Below are 4889 nucleotides of genomic sequence, written 5' to 3'. Positions count from 1 at the left end.
CTTCATGTCTTTGTACTCCTCTGTCCAGATTGGTTTTCAACATCTCAGATAACCGTTGCACCTGAAAATATATATAGGTATAGATGTATATATAAAGAGGTTTTAAGGTTTATACTCCTCTGTCCAGATTGGTTTTCAACTGTCTAGATTTTACATAGTTAAAGCAATGTATTCCAAATATTACAAAGTAATCTTCATTGCTATAAATATAACTGGGTGGAGTTTTCAAGGTACAATGCTATAATAGAAAAAAAATTGTTGTTTCTTGCATTTAGCAAATAAACAATAGGGGAGTTGGTTACCTTGGGATCTAGCATGAATTTAATTGCATCAACCAACTTGGTGAGGTTAAATTGATCGACTGGTATGGGTGGCGGCCCTACGCCTCTGCTATGAACTCGTTCTCCCCAAAATGGTTGGTCAACAAAGAAAGGTAAAATTGTAGTTGGGCACTGAAAGTCAACATATAATATCAGATAAAAAGTCAACATATAATATCAGATTGCTATTATTGGTAAAAATAAAATAACATGTTGTTAAGGAAAATTACCGCAACTTTTAGTCTAGTAGCTGTAGTTCCAGCCCCCCGTGGTGTGCCTACAATTACAAAATAAAAAATAAAAAATGTAAGTACATTGCTATTATGTGTAACAAAAATGTAACTAAGTTGCTACTATGGGCGAAAAATAAAGCGGCAACAATGACTCACCACAGATGCACATTACAAGAAAAGCCAGTCATGAGGGATGTTGTCCAACGAGTATACAAAATCCTTTGGCTCTGTTACTGAAGAGACAAAAAGTTTATCTACATCAGTTTTGATTTCTTCCATAAGCAACAAAAGGGTAAAATGGGAAAAATAAAGTTGTGATATAAAAGATAAAATAAACGAAGCATATATATATATATATATATATATATATATATATATATATATATATATATATATATATATATATATATATATACTTATTACTTACAGATACCAAGACCACCCCATCCTTTATTGATGATGCCCCTTTATCCAGAATCTGCTGAAGGAATATACTCCCACCTACATCCACATGGCAATTGAACCTCAGGTACCGGTGCTCCTTCATAGTACCATTGCTGCTTCAAAAAATAGCTATTTGCGTCATCAAATCACAAAAATTATCACTTCCAGATGCATTAAAATGCTCTATAGCTTGATGCCTCACCTCAACCTTTGTACTTCCATCAAGTCTCTGATACTTGAACCCCTTAATTGATAAGTATTATGCTAGAATATCTAACATCTAAACCATCTGCAATGCATTCAAATATACATATATATATATACACACACACACACACACACACATATATATATATATATATATATATATATATATATATATATATATACACACACAACACAAAGAATAACCAACTAATAAAAGAGAAAAATCATTTACAAATAATACATACTTGTAAATTCTTTAGTCTTTAATAGTATTTTTTATGAACTTCATCTGCTGTTACTCCAAAATAACAACGTTTAATAGATTTTATTTACAACATTTATGAATCCATATAATGTTAAAAGCATAAGGAGTAAGTATTTTAGATAAGAATTAAGAAATAGAAAGAACCTCTCAAACAGCTTGAAGCGTCCATCAACTATAGCTGGAACTTGATGAATGGGATTTATTGCTGCATAAAACAAGAGCAGTTAAAAGTTGTCAACTAAATATTGCAAAGAATTTGATACAAAATCAGTATCAAACCTTTATATTCAGGGCTGAATTGTTGGTTTTTCAAGACATCTGTTCGGATTTCCTCGAAATCTATCTCGTTTATCCTTCAAATAAATGGAAACAAATAAGAAACTCACAATCCCTAAACCTGTTAGGGTTCATCACATATAATGCCTGCCAATCAAACCATAACATACACAATTATCAACTATACTTAATACTATTCTAATAAGATCATACATACATACATACTTTCATCCTCTCTAACAAGTGTAGCTACAATTCTATTTTACTTTTATTTTTGAAAAAACTTCCACCTCAGACAAATGTATTTTAGCTTTTAAAAATGTCTCTAATTAGTAATTACAATAGTAACCAACTCATTTTTTTAATAACTATCTCATTAAAAAATTAAAATAAAGCAAATGAGATATAAATAAATGAAAACAATAAACAAACTTTTGACAAAGTCCTATAAATAAAAATAATTTCAAATAACCTATTAAACTAAGCACTTTACAAAAAAAAAGCAGAAACGAAGTTAAATGAATTGAATTAGCCCAACAACCCAATAAAACAAACCCAGTACAAATACCTAATTTTCATTTTTTTTGGCATTTTGGATCTTTGGTAGGAGCCGAAGATCAAAGAAATTATGCAGCACGTCATGTCTCTGCAAATCGCAGAATATCTCATCTCATGTTTTGTAAAAAATAGCAAATCATCAATCGTTGGATTTACCATACTTTTGCTACTATCTGCCAAACTATTTCTTGCTTTTATCGTTTCATGTTCCTAAGTTCTAGCATCTTCTTTTCTCCTCATATGTATCACTATTTGTCTGTCCACCAGAGTCATTGGTATTCTTCTTGGTAATGCTAAAAAACGGGGGGACAATGGCCCCTTAAGGCATCCGCCCCTGGACATCATCATCCTTGCTGTATGGTAAATCCTAGAATACAAAGAAAATCCTTATTCGAGTTTCACCAAAGAGTATGATAATGATGAAATTAGATTTCGTATAGTTTAGGATATGATGTGATTATACCTTGATATGATCCACTTGGACAGTAAGGGGATCTTCACTGACCATCTCTGTTATCCTAAGCCGCCTATGACTAATAAGAACAACCTGCTCTCCTTGGATGCTTGTGATCTAATTACAAGAATCAATGGTTGATAACCAGAGTTATAAGTTATTTAAAATCTCAACAAGTTTAGAATAATAGATTAAAAACAGTTCCATCACAACAAATACCTGAGGAAGTGTACCAACTTCATGGAGGCAATTAAGTAATTCTTTGCCTTTTAGTGCATATATATATTCTTCTCTGTATCTGAACCTGTGGCCTCCACCTGAAGTAAGATTGATTGCTGAAGTAAGAGATAGAGACATTTTATCCTCCTAGTTTGAGTGATTGGATGAAGTTATATCAGCACTGACACAAAGCAATTTAATCAAAAAATTGATAAATTCAATTATAATTTAAATATGAAAATAGGTAAAGCAACAAAAGATCATGGTTTTGAGTTTACCTTTGTATGAACTTGAAAATGAAGGACAAACAAAGTTCAGCTGCCTGATATGAAAAATCTTTTGTTTCAAAAAAATCTTTAGGGCAGGTCTAAACAATCTGTAAATGAAAACAACTTTCAATTCAGTACAAATACACAACTATGTTATAAATTGAATGTCAAAAATCCAAGAAATATCGAGAATTATATAAAAGGAAAAATAAACATGCCAATCTTCCATTTAATTTACCTGTGATAGAACTGAGATTACATGGCTATCCAATATATCCTCCATAAATATGTAATATATAAAAAAAACTTGCATCCATAAGTTTAACCTTGATCGGAAGCATATAAGAAAGTATAGTATATTTGGAGCTTGTGAAATCAACTTTACCATAATCAACTTTACCAAAAGATTCGTTGTTTGCACTCCACCCTAAACTTGAGATGAAGTCAACCATTTGTGGTGGGCACTTCCAGCCTTGAACAACACCAAGCATTTATCATTCGTTGGAGATGAAACCATAAACAAAATCAGGACCGGATCAACTGCATAATGATATAAAAGATATCTGTAAAACTGGAAGATGTTTGTTTAGGACAAGAAATAATAAGTTTCAAGAAGAGGCACTAACCAGAAAGATAACATAAATGAATCAGGGTGGCAATTCAAAAAACAGTTGGTGTGCACAACCAAAATCTACATAAAGATAGAATTCCCACTACTAGAAAAACAACATTAAAGAGTTTGCAAACAATTTGCACTAACTAGGAAGATGTTTGTTTAGGATAAGCAATAATAAGCTTTGTATATAACGTCCACATAATATGTCACAAGCAGGATTAGTCATTTGAAAACCGAACCCAGTCGAGTTATCTTCACCCTGTAGATAAATAAACATAATTCATGATAGAAAATAATATAAAACCAAATTTATTTGTAAATGAGTGATTGGGTGAATATGAATGGTCTAGCCAATAAGCTTTAAACAGTTTGCAGGTACGTATTAAAAAAAGATACTAACCTGGGAATGTCAAAATTTCTTTAGCTCATTTAGCAATTTCCTGAAACATTGTTGGTTACATGGACATTCAAGAAGAAGTTCCCTTCACTCTCTTGCTCTTCTTTGATTTTTAATGTAGAGGGATTAGTGGAGATGCTACACCCCATTATCTCAATCACCTCGAGCGTCAAAATCCTCCCTACATCTAAAGGGATACTCTTGAGTTTTAGGCAATGATAAACCATTACACGTTGTAGAACTAGGAAGTTATCCGTCCAACATACCCATTCCCTTGGCTCAAACCCCCTGTAGCTTCAATACCTTGAGTCGCACAAACTCTGCATCGCCTCTTCTTATCCATCCAATGAAGTGAACATAAACTAAAACCCCCAAAGCTTCCCCTGCTATTGAAAAGAGCACAAGAATTAAGAATTTCTTGAAAAATAAGCATAGAGGTGACTCACTTGTGATGTAGAAGCACACGTTGATCCATGTCTTCGCCTCTTCTTATTCATCCAATGGATTCTCTCGAAGCTTCAAGGCGATCGGGAACCATCCTCGTCAAATAATGATAACTTAGACATATCGAGGTTTTCGATAGAGAACGAGGTTGCCCGATTGGAGAGGCAAGGTCGTTTGTGAGTTTTAG

At 32.8% G+C, this 4889-nt stretch overlaps 1 pseudogene; it reads right to left on the bottom strand.

The window, feature by feature from the left end:
• Positions 1–200: 200 nt before the first annotated feature.
• Positions 201–1976, bottom strand: LOC128127786 (sterol 3-beta-glucosyltransferase UGT80A2-like; annotated as a pseudogene).
• Positions 1977–4889: the final 2913 nt, after the last annotated feature.

Source organism: Lactuca sativa, chromosome 8, assembly GCF_002870075.4.
Source record: "Lactuca sativa cultivar Salinas chromosome 8, Lsat_Salinas_v11, whole genome shotgun sequence".
Taxonomy (NCBI): Eukaryota; Viridiplantae; Streptophyta; class Magnoliopsida; order Asterales; family Asteraceae; genus Lactuca; species Lactuca sativa.
Note: the sequence above shows the minus strand (reverse complement) of the source record. Positions and strands in the feature narration are given on the sequence as shown.